At 44.2% G+C, this 21,896-nt stretch overlaps 1 long non-coding RNA gene across 1 annotated transcript; it reads right to left on the reverse strand.

The window, feature by feature from the left end:
- Positions 1-8,111: 8,111 nt before the first annotated feature.
- Positions 8,112-13,289, reverse strand: LOC102243551. The gene is made up of 4 exons (XR_313708.1): positions 13,121-13,289; positions 11,867-11,934; positions 10,071-10,157; positions 8,112-9,636 (listed from the first exon to the last, which is right to left on the reverse strand). It is a non-coding gene; the product is annotated as an uncharacterized LOC102243551 (long non-coding RNA).
- Between the last annotated feature and the right edge of the window lie 8,607 nt (positions 13,290-21,896).

Genomic DNA, 21,896 nt, shown 5'->3' on the forward strand with positions numbered 1-21,896 from the left:
GGGTGGTATAGAGGAAGAGAGGGAGAAAGAGAGGGAGAAGAGAAAAGAGGAGGGAGAGAAAAGGAGGGAGAGATGACAAGCAAGAGATTTTGACCAAGATGGACACCAGCCTTTTTATCGTATCTTATCTTAAAATTGACATCTTATCACTTCTGCCATACAAGTAAGTCAACAAGACCAACTCACACTCAAGAAGAGAAGACTATGCAGGTGGTGAAATATATTCTTATTGATTTTAGAAAGGAAGGGAGAGGGATAGAGAGATAGAAACATCAATGATGAAGGAGAGTCATTGATCACCTGCCTCCTGCATGACCCCCATTGGAGACCAAGTCCGAAACCCAGGCACATGCCCTGATGGGGAATCAAACCGTGATCTCCAGGTTCACAGGTCAACACTCAACTGCTGAGCCACACCGGCCTGGCACTGGAGACCCCTTTAGAGGCTGTCAAGCTCCACATCTTGGACAAAGACTGGCACATATAGATACAGCAGCTACAAACATGTTATTCAACAATGGTAGAAGGGAAATGCTCTAAGATGGTACAAAAAGAACTTAAAATCGTGTGGGAGATGCTTAGAAGGCTTCTTAGAGAAAGCACAATTTTAGTCTCAAATTAGAACTCAAAAAAAGGCATTTCAGGCAGCCAGAACTTCTTGAGCAAGTGGTATGGGATTGGAGCAAAGCACCAAATTACTTGGAGGGCTTGTTAAAATGAAGATGGCTGGACCCCATTTCCGGAGTTTCTAATTCAGTAAGCAGGTGGGCAGAGGAGGGTGGGGGAGCCGAGAGTGCAGGGAATTTGCATGTCAGGCAGTGCTGATGCCCTTGGTCCAGGGATTACACTTTGAGAAACTCTGGCATGAGCAAAGACTTGAAAGTAGAGCATATTTGGAGAGTATCAAATAGATCTCTCTCTTTTTTAAAAAATAGTTTATTTATGTTAAGAGAAGGAGGAAGGGCGAGGGAGAGAGACATTGATGTGAGATTGAAAGATCAATCAGCTGCCTCCTGCACACCCCCTACCAGGGATGAGGGATCGAACCTAAAACCCGGGCATATGCCCTGACTGACGGGAATCCAACCAGCAATCTTTTGATGCATCAGACAACACTTGCCAGGCTCAAATAGACCATTTTATTTGTCGATTTGGCTTGATTCAATTAGTTTCAGGATCTTAGAGTCAGTGGAAATGAAAGGCATTAGTCTGTACTTAATGAATCCCAAACTATCAACTTCTAGTGCTGGGACGGATTCAGAGAATCTAAACCCATCATTTTACAAATGAGGAAAGTAAAGGGAGGAGACAGGCTCAGATAGCAAGTTTTCTTTAAAATCAGATGGATATTTGTGGTTCCCTTATTCCAGGGCTCCTGGAAGAAATATACTGTACTAGAGCCCTTTCTCTTTGGAGGTTGAGTGCTTTCTATTTGAAATGAGCTAACGAGTTTGTGATCGATTTTCCCAGTGGAATCACACCCTCTATAAAATGCATATTCCCATACTTTGGTAGGGAAGGGAGGCAGAAGGAAGTCTCAGAGCACCTCTGGGTCCATTAGACAAGTTTCCTTGTGCAAATGGATGTATGTGGCTCCTGCCTGGCTTCCGCTCAGTGAGAAGCCGCCTTCCTCACACTTCTGCCATCTCGCAGCCTCCGTTGTCTTTTTTCTCTCACAAGGCCTCGGGTGTACAAAACTGGTTGCCTAAACTGTGCAAAACTTGGATTTGGGGCGCTGTTTCTTTTTAAAGTCGAAATAATTAATACAATCTCAGTGCAAACTGGGATGCATCCATCTGGACTCCTGAAATATGCTTTCCTTGGAAAGAGGGTAATAAAACCCTGCAGCCTATTCCTTGCAAAGTGTGCACAAAATTAGCTTGATGCCTTTGTTCTGTTGTCTGAGCTTTTGTCACCTTTTATTCGACTGAATTTAGGGAAACAGTATGAAGACATTTAAAAGAAACCCAAGGGGATCTCATTTGCACATTCAAATGTAGGCGTTTTTTATCATTATTCGCCTGCCCCTGACTTCCTTTACTCTCACTCTTCCCCCTAATTACCACCTCCCACCCCACCCTGACATATATTCTTGCTCCAAAAGCAGAAACAAAGATTCTAAAGACAACTGAACTGTAACCCCCTTTCCACCTGTGGTTTCTGTGGAAACTTGCTTAAGCACAGATGTCTCTTTAATTGTGACATTCTGAGAAGTCCTAAAGCTCACCACCCACACTTCCTCCTAAGGGTAGGACCTGTCCCGGGCTTCAACCTTGAATAAGTAGATAAACTACAGGCAGACTGAAGTTAGCCACAACATCACTGCAGCTCCTCTCACCCTGAGACCTGGTTTCTGAGCATACATTTGTTAACTAGGATGAGAGGATGCCATGCAGCTAATGTCTTCTTGAAAAGCTGAGAGGTGAGTGGCAAATTATAAATCCATTTTATTTATTGCCTTTACCAATTTAACCACAAATTGTTTCCTCTTCTCCCACTGAGCACCATTTAGTGAGCTGTCTCAGGTGTCCAGTGGAAACCATGAACCACAGGTGGAGGGAGAACATGTCTTGTGAACAAGCACACCGGTTAGACTCTGCCTTCTGCACTTCCCAAGTCCCTGGGCTTAGGCAAGTAATTCACCATCTCCAGGCTGTTGGTCATTTGGGCCTTGGTTTCCTCACCTAGAATAGAGGTGGGAAAGTGGGGTTGTTGTGAAGTTCACAGACACCAGGTGAATCCCTAAATCACCCTGAGTGACAGCAGGAGTTCAATAATAAATGGTATTCGTGATGGACGGGTCAGTAAATTACACACACAATTTTTCTCCCAAGGAAGCACACAATCTTCATTTGCATTGTTACCAGCTTGGTTTTATTTTTCATTGGCTCAGAACCATTTTTGTGTACGTTACTCTCAAAGCCAGCTCAGTTAGAGAAATCCAAACTCACCTGAGCAGTGGTGCAGGGTCAGCCTCTGACTGAAAACCTCTGAGTTGCACTGAAATGCCCAAGGTACGTTTCCCAACCAAGACCGAGTTTTACAATGAGATGTTGTTTTCTAAGTCATTAGGAAGGAACTGTCAGAAAGGAATCATTCTTTGTATCTTCTGGGGGTTGCTGGGAAAAAAAGAATTTTAAAATGTTGGAGGCTGAAGCATCAGTCACTGACATATATTCATCTGAAACAAAGACGACTTTTTTTTTTTAATCTGTGGTGCACATAGACACAGAAAGAAAAATACTTTGGCTGTGAAATCTCCCCAATCTTCTCTGGGGAGGCTCAGGCCTCTGCCTGCTGTTCATCAGCCTTGATTTTGATGGGGCGATTTTTAGTCAGCTGCCTCAATCATTTTGGCACAGACAAAAATCCTTTAAAAAATGTTACACTTCATCAAAGTGTATCATGAGACTTCACGGTCATTATCTCAATGGCCGCTCTGATGTGCTACAATTGGCAGAGACACAAACGGTAGGGGGTGTAGGAGAAGAAAGCCAGCGTTTCGTGTGGAAAGCTGGCAGGCCTCGCCAAGCTTCTGTCAACAACTCCGTGGTCTGATCCGATGCACTGAGCGTGCTGATGATGCTCTTGTTTCTGGAGGAAGTAAACAAGAAAATGAATTCCACCGCGTAACACAGCCTCTTTGTATCTTCCAAATGGTGTGACTGGACCTGGGCCAGCTGTGTTGCAAGTTTGGCCATTTATGTCATCTGGGCCCCAGTACTGATGAAGGCTTTGATTATGACTTGGACCCAGCTATAAGACCCTTCAGGGGCAGCCACGCAGCAAATAAAGGCATTGATTGGTTGTTGGGTCAATTTAGCCATAAGGGTACAGAGCATGGCTCTTTTGAAAAGCCTAATGGATTAGCTACACAACCAGTCCCACTGCAGGCCTTATTTTTCAAGGAACTCCATGAGTTTTCCAGTTTGGCAGGGAACTAACTCTTCCTCCAGAGCGAGCTTTGGAGCTGTTCTTGTTATCAATAGTAGGCTCAAAGGATTAGACACAGTGGGCTTTACAATTTAATGAAAACAGCTGTTGAAGCAACAATTAAGGCAAACAATAGTTTGCATGGAAAACTATTAATTATGTAAAGTTATGCAGAAAGTGGAATACTCTTTTATTCAGGGCCTTCTTCTAAAGTGACTGAGCCGCCTTCCATTCCATGGCTCTCAAGTGTCAGGAAGTAGGGTGCTTGTAGGAAGCGCTCCACTGCGTGTGGGTTGAATGTAAGCAGAGCTCAAGGCTGCCAGTTTGCTGCAAAGCCAGTCATGGGGAAAATATTCAGGAAAAAAATATCAGTTCAATTTACATTACCATGGGTATCTCAGATACAAACTCAGAGCTGTGTTTTCACAAGTTTCTGAAATTCAATTTGAACCTTGTGGTTGGGATCTCTACTTTTGCTTTTTTTAAAAAAACATTTGTTTAATATGCCTCCTTTCTGGCCTCAATCTCCCTGAAATGATGTTAACAACAACATTATTGTCTAAGTCATTAGTGAGGAACTGTCAGAAAGGAATCACTCCTGGGGAACTGGTGAAGTCCCTTGTTCTTTAGACTAAGCAGATTTTCATTCTATTTGGATGGCCCAACTTGGACTCTCAACCATCCCCTCTTCCACCTCCTCCCCTAGAAAAGCTCATCTTTCCTTCCAGTCCCTCTGCTTGCTGGGGCTTTAAATTCATTGCTTCTCTCTTTGCAATTTCCATCCTTGACTAACAGTGCTGGGAATTGACTTATGGCCCTTCTCCTACCCCGTGTTCCACAGCTCACTTTCTTCCCGTGCGGGAATCACCAAGCCAAGAAGTCCCATTAAGAAGGTTATTAACTGTATACATAAACATTGCCTCCTGCCTACAGTTAGATTTATTTCTCATCACCTCCAAGTAACTGGTTTTAACACTCTTTCCAGCACACCCAACACCTTTTATTTGACTATATTGTTTTAGAGAGGCCTCTGGGAATTTAGCTAATTTCATGCTGGAACTTATTAAGTGGGATTTGACACTCTTTGATAATTCCAATAAGCCATTAGTCATGTCTCACTCCCCTCAGGGAAAGAATGGAAGCTTTATTAGTCATAGAGTCTCTATTCTAAACATGTTACCTGAATTTAGTGGAGTATTGGTACTGAAATGCAACTGACTAGCTTGAATACAACTTTCCCTGAAACTGTAAAAAAGCTGTCATTGGCTATCAACAGTAAGGGAGCATCTGTGTTTTTCAGAAAATTCTCATTAGGTTCACCTGAGCATTATGACATAATTCAGTGAGCTTAATTTACTCTTAATGTTAATAAAAGGTACAGTGTAGGCGCGCACACACACATACACACACACACACGCACACACAAATTCTAAAGTATTTGGTTTAGTCCTTTCTTCCACCCAGAATAATCTCCTTTCTTTCTATGGATAGTTTTTAGATCTGGAGAGACCTCCATCTCTAGAAGGCCCCATAACATAATTGAGTGTGCAAATGACATTCATTACTAGGGTCACAACAATAATCCAATTAACATGTATTTACGTAATGCTTTTAAAATCATTCTAAACTAAAAAAACACATTCATCTTTGAAGTATAATGAAAAATAAGTGCCGTGTCCCAGCACACTCTGGTTCACACTTTGCACTGGAGAGTACAAAACAGCATCAAGATTGCAAAAGCAATTATTCCAGTTAGCCAGATGTGATTTTTCAATCATTCTAAGAATTTTATTTTTTAGCCGTTCTTATTCCGTGGCACCACTCACAGCTCTCATGCTGGCACAGTGCTTACATCTCTTCATTATTAATTCAGCTCATGGAGCTTAATTGGACAAGGCTAGAGCGAATTTGACAAACATCACAGCAGCAGAAAAAGCAATCACTCTTTCAAGATGAAAATTTGTTTGATGTCTTACTGTGTAACTCATTTACTCTCCTCGGCAGTCATGTGACCTGAATGTTAATCAGCCATTGATTGGTTCCTCTCCTTGGACAGTCATGCGACTCGAATATTAATGGGCTGGCACTTGGTAGCTGTGCTGTTAGGCAACCTTGTGATTGGCTGCCAGGTTAAGATACGGAGATAAGTGGGTGCTTGATGAGCACTTGACAGAACTTCACAGAAAATTAAGGCCCTAAAATAGCATGAGAAAGTCTTGTCAAATCAAGCATGATTATCATTGAATGCTTAAGGAATTCATCATCTGCATGAAATTGATACACTTCAGCACCAGCAGGCCCTGTAGTCAGCAGGGACTCATCAGATTTTTATTTATATGTGTTCACCAAATCACATTAATTCTGAGAGCTAAAACATGCTAAGGATGAAGGTTATTTTCTGTTCAATCTAATTTATCTATGACAATAATCATCACTAATAATGTGTCAAATTGGATTGCAGTCATTTTATGCATGCATGCTGATTTAGAAAATAGTGTTAAACCATCCCGAGGTAATTAACAACCGGTAAAGGTATGCCGTCCCGAAGTAATCAGCATATCTAGATGGAAAATTAAGTTTTATAGAATGAATTTATAGATACATATCCTTATTTAATTCGGAATATAAATTATTCCTGGTAAGAGCCGACATCATTTTTACAACACCATTAAGGCCAATAACTACTGAGGGACTCGAATCCTTAATTTGCTCCATCCTTCATTTTTTCTCTCATTTTCTGTGGTTAACTTTCTAATGGATGTCACTTCCTTCTTGGCAAGTCCTCATTTTAGAGGGTTTTGGTAATACTGAGCAATGAATGAATATGCATGGGCTTAAGCGTTAATCATGGATGAAGGACTCTGCATCGCACCTCTTAACACACAATGCTTTATGATTATTGGCGGGGGTTGGGAGGTGGGCATCTGGGAGAATACAAAGAGGGGGGTTCGGCCAGACTTTGGCCTTTTGCTGTTTCTCTATTATTTCTCCTCACAAAGGGACAACAGGAAATTTTGCAGATTAACTCATAAGGGATTAATGATTCTTGGGGAATCATTTAAGTCTAAATTGCTTTTGTTGAAATACCTTTTATGGAATAGAAGCTGGTGTGTGTGTGTGTGTCTGTGTGTGTGTGTGTGTGTGTAAATAACCTCCTGCTTAACAGGGCATTATTTGAGTAATGGAGTATTGGAGTAATGAAATCTTAAAGAAATGTTTATACCCTTTGGTGAGTTTGGCTAAAATGTTGGAGGGGAGAATTACACCCCGAGAAGAGGGGGTGAATAAATACCTAGAATCTGTTGCTTCTTTCCCACCACAACCTCCTCCCTCCCCCATGCTCCTCCCACCCCCATCTTAATCTCCTGTGCGACCAGGACGGCCCTTATTCTCTCCCACCTCTCAGGAGGTCTCTTTATTGATTAAATGAATCTGCTGCAAAGGCTGGCTCGAAGGCTCTTTGATCTAATCCGATCTGATTTTATCCTATCGCTTCAGCAGGACATCAGGGAATTAACAATAAGCAGCTTTACCACAAGTGTTTAATAACTCAACACAATCTCCTTATGGCTCCGAGCTGCTCATGTTCCCATCCAGTCCATGGCAAACAGTGTAACAGATTGGCCATCACCCGCCCCCCAACCTGAGGAATTTTCATGCACTGTGAAACTAATCGCTTCAAGTTCCTTCATAAATCACACAAAGCAGATTTTAGCATCTTAACAAATTGAAAAAACAACAACAACAAAAACAGCAGAGTGGGTTGGGGGGAGGGGGCGTGACAGAGAGGACTCACCCTCCAGCAACAAGGGGGTGGGAAAGAGGCAGGCTTTCTAATGTTGCAGTGGGGGAAGAGGCAGATGTGAAATAATAACTTCTGCTTCTCATGCAATATGTTTCTCATCTCCTTAAATTTTAACATGAATGAAATAATTTGAGTAGGCTCAAACCTAACAATGCTCCAAGCTCACAATTGACCTTTTTTTTTTTTCCACTGTGATGGAAACGATGTGGTTTCAACAGGCCTCTTACTCTTGTTCCTGTGACAGCCCTTGAAGTATGCAAGACAAACACAATTAAACAAGGACTGTGCATCCTGTGTGGTGCAGACAGCCAACATGTTATTAGGCTGAAGTATGTCTCCTGGATTTCAGACCAGCATACACGTATAATGGGGTGTCTTAAATGATCACTCAATTACAAAACACCGTTTTTTGAAATGCCTTGGGTTTTTTTGTGTGTTTTTTTTACTCAGGACTGCCCCGATATATACATCCCTAGCTCTAAATTGCAAAGGCAAAATTCATTTACTATCTTCCTCGCCTCCAAACAAAAAAAGAGCGTTATACCCCTCTTTTCTAAATATCACCAGCACAGTGAGTAAGGAGGGTTCTCTCCTTTTCTAAGGCAGAAATCATGATGCAGTGGCTCACCCTTATGCCAGAACAGACAGAGCTGGAGTCTGTGAGAAACTCGGAGGGAAATGGGCGTATGAAAGCTGCCGGCTTATTAGTGCCATGGGGGAAATTTCACTCTAGCACTAATTTAAAATAAAACATCTTTTAGTTGCTCTTTTTAATACCTACTGTACATCAGAATTACCTACAAAAACATGTTTCATAACAGAGAAACAGCCCCATCTCTCCACCCCTGTCACTGTCCCCTCCATTACGCTGGCAGTTCTGTGATTTCTCACTACATCAGCAGAGTAACGACTTGCCCTCTTACTGAACATCTGGGGGCACAGGGAATTCTGTGACTCAGGTTCAGGCCAGATTACTATAACCGTGGTGAGATCTTTTTCCATATCCCCAGGGCCCAGGGCACTTACAAAGTCACTTTGATTCAGCTGGATGTTTCATTATTGCTTTCTCAAGTAAAAGCATTTATTTTTATATCCTTATATCCTCCTCCACCCACATCCATTCATCAGTATGTATCCAGATTTTCCCACCACTAGTTGGATCCAACATTTTGAGATGGCTCCCCATCCCCCAGCCAAAAAAAAAAAGGAGATTCTGATTTTGCGATTTCTTCTCAATATGGAATGGAACGCTGACATGAATGGTGTTATTATTTCCTCTTTGGAAATGCCTTTTGCCTTACCCCCCTCCCCTCCCCCGTCTCAGATAAATTATGTCATAACAGAAAAATCCCTGTGAAGTTCTCCAAAGAACTCTATGCTGCTTCCAGGCCCTGGAACTATAATTATGCCTTGCGTAATTACAACAGAAAGACCATCCCCTGCCAACTGTGAGTGCCCATTTACATCAGAAAGAGATAGCAAAATGTACTCAGGAAGGTTCCAGCCAAAGTAATTGAGAGGGCTGCCTGAACCCAGCTCTGCTTTCTAAATATTGTCCCTAGGTTAGGGACAGGAGAGGCCACAGAAGGGGGAGCAGGGGAGGAGGACCCCAGCCAGAGGCCTGTTGACCTTTCCCGCCTGGCACAGAGTTCAGTGACTTCTGGGCCTGGTGTTGACTGAGGTCTTGTTGCACACTTAGTCCAGGTGCTTCTGCTGGGGAGCTGCAGACCTGTCACTCCACTGCGCGGTGGCCTTCAGATGTCCTGGATCCCTGCACTCACACAGAACAGTTCAGGACATTCCGCCAGGGTGTAAACGTTCTCCCCACCAAGTAGTACAAAGAAGTCTCCTCTGATTACAGTTCTCTTAGTTCACAAGCTCATCCTTCTTTGGGTTTCCTGCAATTGGAACATGAAAAAGAGAGAGACAGAGAAAGAGAGAGAAAAGAAAGGGCATTAAGGAAAAAGAAAAAGAAAAAAACAAAGCCACAAGTTGGGAGGAAAAAACCCTATGAAATGGAAGTGCATTATGTTTTTGTACATTTTCAAAATGTAGCCAAACTAAACCATTAAATGAGGATTTTGTTTCACAAAGTCTGCAAACTATTCAACCGCTAACCCACTATACCAAGAATGTGGTGCCAACCAAAATATGTCAAGATTAGTAGTGCTCAATAAAATCTCAAAACCAAATGACATGCAAGCTGTATTTCGTGATTAGAGCGCTTCCTTATGTCAGGGAACATACATATTAACTTGTTTAAACACAGCGATGGCTGTCACTCTGTGTGTCAAAAGCAGAGGAAGGAGAATCTAGTGCCTACGGAACCCACCCAGATGAGACTTCACGCTTTCCATTTCCCTGGCAGACAGCACGGACACCTTCCAATTAATGCTCACGTCATCTGAGAGAAGAGGAGCTAAAGAAGGGAGGAGAGTGGGGGGAGGAAAAAGAGAGGGGGAGGGGTGAGAGAGACCTTCCCACTTCACAAATCAGGGTAGTAAAAGCCAGGGTTTGCAAGGCCCTGACACAAGTACAGAGCTGGGATTTACAATGAAAAATGCTTACCTTTTTATGCCAAGTCACCAAATTTACAGAATGCAAACACCTCAAACATTGTTTTTAAATGTAGGAACCAACATTTACATAAAGCTTTAAGGTCTACAAAGGACTCATACATTTTGTCACTGAATCCTCATCACCGTATGGTCATTTACATATTATTATCCTCATTGAACAAAAAGGAGGCCCTAGTCTCAGAGATGAAGTGACCTGACCAAGCAGCTACATCCTGAGCCAAGGAAAACCAGGTGGGACGCCTCTGCCTCAGGCCTGCAAACCAAATGGGAACTGCGCAAAACGAAGCTGCTCCTCCCAACACGGCGTTTCTTTTTGCACCAAAAAGCTTGCGTTTGAGCAGGATTCTAAAACCGGAGAGGGGTGATTATCTCATTCCCTGACTGTCAACAGCAAGGAGCTGCTGTGTGCTCCTACCTGGCAGGAGAACGGAAAAGAAGCTGTTCTCTCACTTACAAAATAAGGTAGGAAGATGTGATTATGTTAGAAACACTTGAGGGGGCTTTTGGGTGAAAAGGAAAAACCAGAGCCTGCTTCCATCTGTTATTTGGGTGCTTCTTCCCTTGTGTGAGCCTGGCAAGTTCCCCACAGGCACTGACACAAACTCCCCCCTCCTCTCCTGTCCCCCTACACCCACGTGCCTTGTTGGCATTCACCCTCTTGATGCTGGAGATTCACGCCTCCCTGTAACTGCCACGTAGCCCTGGGGTGATGTGGGGGAGAACTGGAGTCAAACCAGCGTCTCCTCTGACATGTTGCAACATGGCTCCTTCCCGTCTGCCCTTCATACCGCAGCCTGAGGGGGCCAGTGGAGCCTCTATGTGGTGGTGGGCATGTCAGTTCCCATCCACCACACATACCTTAGCCCAATGAGAAGCCAGGCCTTTCAAGATCTGGGCACTGCTGGCCTTCTGGCCTCATCCCGATGCTCATCCACATGCACCAAACCATCCCATAGTTGGGTTGAATTGTGTCCCCGGCTAAAATTCATATGTGGAAGCCCTAGTCCCCAGTACCTGTGAATGTGACTACATTTGGAGATAAGGCCTTTAAAGAGGTAATTAAGGCAAAATGTGGTCATTTTGGTGGGCCCTGATCCAACATAAGGAGACTAGGTCACAGAGAAAAGACCATGTGAAGACACAGCGAGAAGGCAGCTGTCTGCAAGTCACAGAAGCCCCAGAAGACACCAACCTGCTGGTACCTAGATCTTGGACTCTAGCCTCCAGAACTGTGGAAAAATTAATTTCTGTTTTTTAAGCCACCCATCTGTGGTACTTGGTTATGGCAGCCCTAACTAACCAATATAACCCTTCATTCCCAGACCCCTACAATGGTCCTTCATGCCGCCATGGTTTCCTGCATGCTGGCCCCTCTACCCGTCCCTTTCCTGTTGGCCTAGAAGACATTGGCTTCATCTCCAATGTTCAACTCCAACGGCTGGTCTCCTCATGCGATCTTTCCCAGCTAAAGATGGGTACCCAACAGTTCACCTGTGACAACACAGAGGCTGTGGCATTCATTTATTATGTGACCATCCCCTGTACTTACCCGGTGGCCCATCTCCTCACACAGTGAATTCTCTGGAAAAGGGACCTTCTGTTACTCATTTCCCCAGCCTAGCACAATGCGTATCAGAGAAGACATTCCATTAATGTTTGATGAGGGGACAAACAGGAGAATGGAAAGAAGCAGCAACAATAATAATGACAAAACTCACTGAACGTTTGCTATAAGCCAGACACTGTTCTAAGTGCTACTCTTATAATAATAACCAACTTCATCCTCCTAGTGACCAAATGGAGTAAACAATATTGTTATCCTCATTTTTACACGGGAGACCTAGGCATACCAAGAGAAGTAACTTACCCAAGGTCATACAGAGCCAGATATTTAAAACCAAGTATCTGGTTTCAGAGTTTACATTCTTAAGAAAATGTCTTCCATGGAGAAAGAAAAGGAGAAAAGGAAGAAGATTGGAAAGAAACAAAGAAGGGAAGAAATCACAATTGTGTAAACTTAGACAAAATAATTCAATTCTTTGAAACTCAGTTCTCTGCTCTGCTCATCTTAGGAAAGGCTCAAGTGAGATAATCTTCGAGGATACGTTGTAATTACAGAGTACTGTAGAACCACACAGCCTCTATTTTCAGTAGCCAGAAAGCAGTCAAGTAACCACAGGCCAGCCCCTTGAAGACTGGATTTTCGGGTGGAGCTATTTTGCATAGTAGAAAATTCTGAAAAGATACGTTTCAAGGAAGAGAAGAATAGGATAGTCAACCCTGAGGGGAAAGAAATGCTTCTCTGCCTACCCCCATCACCAGAAGTAGCACTGCCTTTCTGTAGCATTCCAGGGACTCATCCCCCTTATCACATCTCTGCCCCTGGAGGTGAGCATTCCAAAGGCCCTGACCAGGAGAGTCTCCGAGGATACCCAACAAGGCTGTTGCCCCTGGTTCAGAAACCACAGAAGACATCTTTGATAGTCCTACAAACACTGTTATGTTAAAATTTCGGTTGACTAATCCAATTCACTGGACTTAATACTTAGAACAGAGATCCCAATGTTACCCTTAGGTTAGAAGGATTTTCTGTTCTGTTTCAGACTTTGTTTTTTAAGTACTGTCTTCAGTGGATATCTCTCTCTCTCTCTCTCTCTCTCTCTCTCTCTCTCTCTCTCATTGAGAAGAGAACTGCACTGAGCATGAAACAAGGACTTATGGGACCTGGTAAAGAGACATTGTCTAGTTGTTCCACACCTGTCAAGACTCCTCCTCTTTGAAGGTTTTCAGATGACCTACTTACCTAGGCTGAGCAGAATGTTCAAGTGCTCGGAAGAAATCACCTGTAAATAGAAAAGCTATGTTTAACCTAATCCCCTTCAGCAGACGCTCCTGCAGTCTCTGTAATCAGCCCTGTGGTATCAGGTGAAGGTTCTTGATTATCTCCCTGTGGCATTGTGTCTCACCACATAGCTGATAATAAACTGATGGATTATCAAACAAGATTGCAGCTTTAGCAAATAAAATCATGTTTTGTGTTAAGAGAGAAAATGCTTACTATCCCTATCTGCCTGGCTAAATATTTACATATCACAGGCTTTCCAGGGTCCCTGTTCTTTCTAATCTGATTTTTAAAAAACAACACAGAGGTTAAGTTAACAGAAAGGGAACACACTGTGCTTTTGACACTAAGCTAAATGCCCCTCTGGGAGAAAACAGGGACTGCCTAAAAAGTGGAGTGAAATCCAAGGCCTCAGGTACAAAAGATAGAGCTGAGTGTGTTAGGGGAAACCAAAATGCCTACTTTAAAGGGAACATAAATGAAAGAGAATGGGTGTGGGTGTGGGTGTGGGTGTGTATAAGAGGGGGAGCAAATTGCTTGTATAAAATTTCATCCAGGTCTGTGGCTTTATACCTTTCAAAGCCTTTCTTATCCATTACCTATATTCTCCCACCCACCCCCATCCCCGCCCGTTTTCCTGTTTTTCCCAATCTCTCCATTTTACAGCTGACAGAGTGAGGCTAAGGAGAAGGTAAGTGACTCTCCAAAGGCCCTGGAAGGCAAGCCTCTGCTAAGTGAAATAAGTCCGAGAAAGACAAATACCATATGATTTCACTTACATGTGGGCATTTAAAGAATAAAATAAACGAAGAAACAAAATTGAAACAGACTCACAGATATAGAGAATAGACTGACGGTTGCCAGAGGGGACCGCCTGGGGAGCAGGGGGGAATGACGAAGGGATGAAGAAGTACAGATTGGTAGTTACAGGATAGTCACAGGGATGTCAAGTACAGAATAGGGAATATAGTCAATATTGTAATAACTGTGTGCAATGTCAGGTAGGTACTAGATTTATCAGGGTGATCACTTCATAAGTGATACAAATGTCTAATCACTGGGTTGTATACCTGAAACTAATACAAAATAATGTTGAATGTAAACTAAATAATTGAAAACGAAAATATTTTTAAAAGGCAGGCATAAATAACAAAAACAAACCAAAAAATAGGTCCTGGAAGGCAGGCCTCCTTGATTCCTCCTGCAGCCCCTTTTCTGTTGCACTTCTCTACTCTCTCTGCTAAAGAAATGGAATGGCCGAGGGTTTTTCTTAAAGCTTTAAGTATTCATATTGACAGATCTGAAGTTAAATTTCTACTTGGGTTAAGACTCGTGGACAGAAATGGATGTAACTTAAATTAGAAAGTGGACATTTTTAAATGCCTATCTTTTTAAAAATATTTTATTTATTTATTTATTTATTTATTTATTTATTTTAATCCTCACCCAAGGATATTTTTCCATTGATTTTTAGAGAGGGGGAAAGACAGAGAGAAATATTGATGTGAGAGAAACACATTGATTGGTTGCCTCCTGCACAAGGCCGGGAAGGAGCCTGCAACCCAGTTATGTGCCCTTGACCGGAATTGAACCCAGGACCCTTTGGTACGCAGGCCAATGCTCTATTCAGGAGCCAAACCAAACCAGCTAGGGCTAAATGCCTATCTTTTAAGAGAGAGAAGAGAAATAGAGAAATTGGTTTGGAAATTGTATACTGGTCAGTTTAAATTTGTTACCATCCAAGGGAAAAGTATTTGGCATTGATAACAGCCACGCTGGCTAGTTATGGAGCAAATTATTTCAGAATAACTGACCTCTCTCTATGGGTGACAGATCTTGCAAATATAGAAGAGCCAAGAGGCGTGATTCTCTGCACGTGAAAGTCAGAGAAGCTCTTGGTTCCAGTGACTTTATCTGTCACACAAAACAGCCATGGACTGACCTTCATTGCAAAGAAATATTTGTTCAGTAGACATTAGAGGTCCACAAAAGCACTTGGGCAAGATGCTCTATGCGTCTTCCTCCACTTAGTCACGGGTAGATGATTTTCCAGGCAAATCAACCAGTTATCATGGCATGAGAACATGCTAGCTCTCAGGCACCAGGCCCAAGAATCCAGGGTTTTATGCACATTTGGCCACCCAATGAATAGTATTGAACAAATAAAGAACATAACACATCATTAAAAAAAACTAACACTCGCCCTAGCTGATTTGGCTTAGTGGATAGAGTGTCGGCCTGCGGACTGAAGGGTCCCAGGTTTGATTCTGGTCAAGGGCACATGCCTGAGTTGCAGGCTCGATCCCCAGTAGGGGATGTGCAGGAGGCAGCCAATCAATGATTCTCTCTCATCATTGATGTTTCTATCTCTTTCTCCCTCTCCTTTCTTCTATAAAATCAATAAAAATATATTAAAAAAATAAATAAAACCTAATACTGTATTTCTCTTTTGTAATGGTATGTCATCTATACAATGCATCAAAAATAAACTAGTAAAATCACGACTTTTCCCTTTTAATAATTAGAAGTCTGAAAAAAAATACAAGTTTCTTAAAATAGAAGGAAGATAATAAATAATACAAATTATCTACAAGTTTATATACAGTGGGGCCTTGACTTACGAGTGTCCAGACTAACGAGTTTTTTGAGATACCAGCTGTCTCTCGGCTGATTTTTTGCATTGAGTTGATAGAGTAATTTGAGTTAATGAGCTCCTTAATGAGCTCCTTAACGAGCTCGGTCTCAGAATGAATTAAACTCGTAAGTCAAGGCCCCACTGTATAAAGTCAAGGCCCCACTGTAAATACTAGAGGCCTGGTGCACGACATTCGTGCACTGGGAGGGGGGGTGGTCCCTCAGCCTGGCCTGTGCCCTCTCGCAGTCCAGGATCCCTTGGGGGATGTATGCCTGCTGGCTTAGGCCTGCTCCCACAGGCAGTTGGACATCCCCTGAGGGGTCCTTCGTGTTGCCTTGGACCCCTGTGCTCGCCAGCCATGAGCCCGGCTTCTGGCTGAGCAGCACTCCCCCTATGGGAAGTCTGTCTCCTGGTGGTCAGTGCGCGTCATAGCAACCAGTTGTTCCGCCATTCAGTCAATTTGCATATTTGCATATTGTTATATAGGATCAGCAATGAAAGTGCATCTTTCCTCCCTCTCAATCTTTATTTTCCTCCCATCTCCAGATCTCCAGATTCTTTACAGTTTGATGTGTATCCTTCCAGATATATATATACACACACATATCTACACTAATAAAAGAGAAACATGGTAATTAGTGTACGACCGCTACCCTTTTCATTGGCTAATCAGTGAGTATATGCAAATTAGTTGTCAGCCAAGATGGCGGCCGGCAGCCAGGCACTGAAGCGAGCACGAGGCTTGCTTGCTACAGACTCCAACGTTCACCGCCTCACTTGCCGGCCTCTCATCTGCAAGTCTAAGCAACTATATACTATGTTGCAAATAAGAAGGTAAACAAAACCCCAGAAAACAGCCGGACTGAAACCCAGCCGGACCGAAACATTGTATCCATGTTTTCAGCAGCGAGGCCTCAGAGCTAAAGCTGGCCCAGAATAAAAAAAAAAAAAGTGTGTGAGCAGCTGCAAACAGCCATCATCCCCTCATCCAGGCTGGCCAGGCACCCCAGTGGGGACCCCCACCCTGAAGGGTGTGTGAGCAGCTGCAAACAGCCATCATCCCCTCATCCAGGCTGGCCAGGCACCCCAGTGGGGACCCCCACCCTGAAGGGTGTGTGAGCAGCTGCAAACAGCCATCATCCCCTCATCCAGGCTGGCCAGGCACCCCAGTGGGGACCCCCACCCTGAAGGGTGTGTGAGCAGCTGCAAACAGCCATCATCCCCTCATCCAGGCTGGCCAGGCACCCCAGTGGGGACCCCCACCCTGAAGGGTGTGTGAGCAGCTGCAAACAGCCATCATCCCCTCATCCAGGCTGGCCAGGCACCCCAGTGGGGACCCCCACCCTGAAGGGTGTGTGAGCAGCTGCAAACAGCCATCATCCCCTCATCCAGGCTGGCCAGGCACCCCAGTGGGGACCCCCACCCTGAAGGGTGTGTGAGCAGCTGCAAACAGCCATCATCCCCTCATCCAGGCTGGCCAGGCACCCCAGTGGGGACCCCCACCCTGAAGGGTGTGTGACCAGCTGCAAACAGCCATCATCCCCTCATCCAGGCTGGCCAGGCACCCCAGTGGGGACCCCCACCCTGAAGGGTGTGTGACCAGCTGCAAACAGCCATCATCCCCTCATCCAGGCTGGCCAGGCACCCCAGTGGGGACCCCCACCCTGAAGGGTGTGTGACCAGCTGCAAACAGCCATCATCCCCTCATCCAGGCTGGCCAGGCACCCCAGTGGGGACCCCCACCCTGAAGGGTGTGTGACCAGCTGCAAACAGCCATCATCCCCTCATCCAGGCTGGCCAGGCACCCCAGTGGGGACCCCCACCCTGAAGGGTGTGTGACCAGCTGCAAACAGCCATCATCCCCTCATCCAGGCTGGCCAGGCACCCCAGTGGGGACCCCCACCCTGAAGGGTGTGTGACCAGCTGCAAACAGCCATCATCCCCTCATCCAGGCTGGCCAGGCACCCCAGTGGGGACCCCCACCCTGAAGGGTGTGTGACCAGCTGCAAACAGCCATCATCCCCTCATCCAGGCTGGCCAGGCACCCCAGTGGGGACCCCCACCCTGAAGGGTGTGTGACCAGCTGCAAACAGCCATCATCCCCTCATCCAGGCTGGCCAGGCACCCCAGTGGGGACCCCCACCCTGAAGGGTGTGTGACCAGCTGCAAACAGCCATCATCCCCTCATCCAGGCTGGCCAGGCACCCCAGTGGGGACCCCCACCCTGAAGGGTGTGTGACCAGCTGCAAACAGCCATCATCCCCTCATCCAGGCTGGCCAGGCACCCCAGTGGGGACCCCCACCCTGAAGGGTGTGTGACCAGCTGCAAACAGCCATCATCCCCTCATCCAGGCTGGCCAGGCACCCCAGTGGGGACCCCCACCCTGAAGGGTGTGTGACCAGCTGCAAACAGCCATCATCCCCTCATCCAGGCTGGCCAGGCACCCCAGTGGGGACCCCCACCCTGAAGGGTGTGTGACCAGCTGCAAACAGCCATCATCCCCTCATCCAGGCTGGCCAGGCACCCCAGTGGGGACCCCCACCCTGAAGGGTGTGTGACCAGCTGCAAACAGCCATCATCCCCTCATCCAGGCTGGCCAGGCACCCCAGTGGGGACCCCCACCCTGAAGGGTGTGTGACCAGCTGCAAACAGCCATCATCCCCTCATCCAGGCTGGCCAGGCACCCCAGTGGGGACCCCCACCCTGAAGGGTGTGTGACCAGCTGCAAACAGCCATCATCCCCTCATCCAGGCTGGCCAGGCACCCCAGTGGGGACCCCCACCCTGATCCAGGACACCCTTCAGGGCAAACCAGCCGGCCCCCAGGCCTCTATCCTATATAGTAAAAGGGTAATATGCCTCCCAGCACCGGGATCAGTGGAGCAGCGAGGCTCCCGGCACCGGGATCAGCATGACAGGGGGCAGCGCCCAAACCCCCTGATCGCCCTGCGGCTCTGTGTGTGACAGGGTGCAGCGCCCCAACCCCCCGATCTGCCCTGCTCTGTGTGTGACAGGGGGCGGTGCCCCAACCCCCCAATCGGCCCTACCCTGAGCGTGACTGAGGGTGGCATCGCAACCTCCCAATCCGCCCTGCTCTGTGCATGACAGGGGGCAGCGCCCAACCCCCTGATTGGCCCTGCTCTGTGCGTGACAGGGGGTGGTGCCGCAACCTCCCCATCGACCCTGCCTTGAGTGTGACAGGGGGCAGTGCCCCAACCCCCCAGTCGGCCCTACCCTGAGCGTGACTGAGGGTGGCATTGCAACCTCCCGATCCGCCCTGCTCTGTGCATGTCGGGGCGGCGCCCCAACTCCCCAATCGGCCCTGCTCTGAGCCTGACCAGGGGCTGCACTTAGGGATTGGGCCTGCCCTCTGCCACCCGGGAGCAGGCCTAAGCCAGCAGGTCGTTATCTCCCGAGGGGTCCCAGACTGCGAGAGGGCACAGGCCGGGCTGGGGGACCCCCCTCCCCCCGCCCCCTGAGTGCACAAATTTTTGTGCACCGGGCCTCTAGTATATATATATAAAATATATAGAACACACACACACAGATATGTTCTTCTACCAATATCTGTTTTTGCTTTGTTTAATATATTACATAAATGAGGTTATAGTTTATACAAAATTTTGCCACTTTGTTACTTTTTTAAATATTATGTGTCAAAGTACTTCTCAGGTTAACAGACAGAACTCTACCTTATTCTTATTAATTGCTACTTAGCATTCAAGAGTATGGACATCCCATAAATTGTTATGGATTCTATTGATGGACAGTTAGGTAATTTTCTATTGTGGGCTATTATAATCAAGAATGCCATAAACATTCATGTGTGTATTATTTTGTGCACATGGCAGAAATCCTGATTGAAAGAAATATCTGGTTTTAATTTTAATAGGTACTGCCAAAATAACTATCACTTTACACTTCTGCCTACAGTATGTCAGTACCTGTTATTTTCACTCTCTCACCGACAAAACTATTATCAGATTTTTAAAATTTTGCCAATTTGATGGATAAAAACCACCTTCTGTTATTCCTTTTTCTGTGATTTATTACTTTTATGGATCTTAGGGAGTATTTTTAATGAATTTTAGGAACTCTATGCATTATCCATTTTGAATTACATATGCTACTAACACAATATATCACATAAAATTTTTGTCATTAACTTTTTAATTGTATTTTATTCTATAGAAGTTTTATATTTTATGTTATAAAAATAAGTTAATTTCTTTAACGGCCCCTGAATTTTTACTTTATCTTAAAAAGGATGTTTCCACCCTTTTTTCCCCTACCTTTTCTTCTAATACTTGTATATATTTATGAATTTATTTTTACACTTAGCTTCTTGATGCATTTGGAATTCATTTTTATGTATCTAAGAGATAAGGCTCTTACTTTATTTTCTTTCCAAATAAATAGCTAATGTTCCCAGCACCATTTATTAAATAGTCCACACTTTACTCTCTTATCTGAAATGCAAACTTTTCCATAGAGTAAATACCTGCAGGTGTTTAGGAGTCCTTAATGTCTGTTGCAATTATCTATCTCTTCTCCAGTCATTGCTTTCAACACCATTTCAATTGCTATGGCTACATGTCCTGTTTTGACATCTGATAGAACAAGTTGTCCTTCATTTTTCTTTTTCCTTAAAATTATCATAGGTAATATTGAACATTTTCTCTCCCTTTTAAAGCTTCTGCTACATATTAAAGAGATAAACATTAATTTAAAATATGTTTGAGACATAAAGAATAACAATAAAATTAATACATATGCAACCCCCATCCTACATTTTGCCCTCAAAAAAAATGTTGAAATCAATATATCTAAACAAATAACAAGTGTTGCAATGATGTGAAGAAAATTGAACCCTCATACACTGTTGGTGGGAATGCAGATTGGAGCAGCCACAGTGGAAAGCAGTATGGAGTTACCTCAAAAAATTATAATGCAGTTATTCCACTTTGAGGAATATATCCAAAGAAACCTGAAACATCAATTTGAAAGAATAAATGTTCATTGCAGCATTATTTACAATAGCCTTTGGAAGCAGCCCAAGTGCTCATCAATGAATGAGTGGGTAAAAAAGTCATTATAGCCCTAGCCAGTTTGGCTTACTGGATAGAGCGTCAGCCTGGAGACTGAAGGGTCCCAGGTTTGATTCCGGTCAAGGGCATGTACCTTGGTTGCAGGCACATCCCCAGTAGGGGGTGTGCAGGAGGCAGCTGATCGATGCTTCTCTCTCATCGATGTTTCTAACTCTCTATCCCTCTCCCTTCCTCTCTGTAAAAAATCAATAAAATATATATTTTTTAAAAACCGAAAATATTTTTTTAAAAAAACCACTATATATTTACACAGTGGAATACTACTCAGACATAAAAAAGGATATCTTACCTTTTGCAACAGCATGGAGGGACCTAGAAAGTACTATGCTAAGTGAAATAAGCCAGTCAGAGAAAGTCAAGTACCACGTGATTTCATTTATATGTGAAATATAATGAACAAAATAAACTAAAAACAAAATAGAAATAGACTCATAGATACAGAGAACAATATGATAGCTGTCATAGGGGAGTGTCTTGAGGGGCTAGGTGAAAAAGGTGAAGGTATTAAAAAACAACAACTCATAGACACAGATAACAGTATGGTGATTACCAGAGGGAAAGGAGTGTGGCAGGAGGTAGAAGAGGATAAAGGGGGCATAAATGGTAATGGAAGGAGACATGAGTTGGAGTGGTGAACACATAATACAATATACAGATAATGTATTATAGAATTGTACACCTGAAATCTACATAATTTTATTAACCAATGTCACAACAATAACTTCAATAAAAATAAAATGACATAATTGGGACTGGGTTGAATTTATGAATTAATTATAGAGAACTGACATCTTTTAAATATTAAGTGTTCCCATATCAAAACATAGTATTTATCTTAATTTTTAGAGAGTTCCCATGACCATAAGTTATTTGGATTTTACAAGTTGATACTGTAGTACTGTAGTTTTTACTAAATACTCAAGAGTTCTAATGTTTTTCAGTTGATTCTTTTATATTTTGTAGGCAGGTTTTATATATATAAACATTTTATGTT

The sequence above is a fragment of the Myotis brandtii genome, unplaced genomic scaffold (genome assembly GCF_000412655.1).
Source record: "Myotis brandtii unplaced genomic scaffold, ASM41265v1 scaffold266, whole genome shotgun sequence".
In the NCBI taxonomy this organism is placed as follows: domain Eukaryota; kingdom Metazoa; phylum Chordata; class Mammalia; order Chiroptera; family Vespertilionidae; genus Myotis; species Myotis brandtii.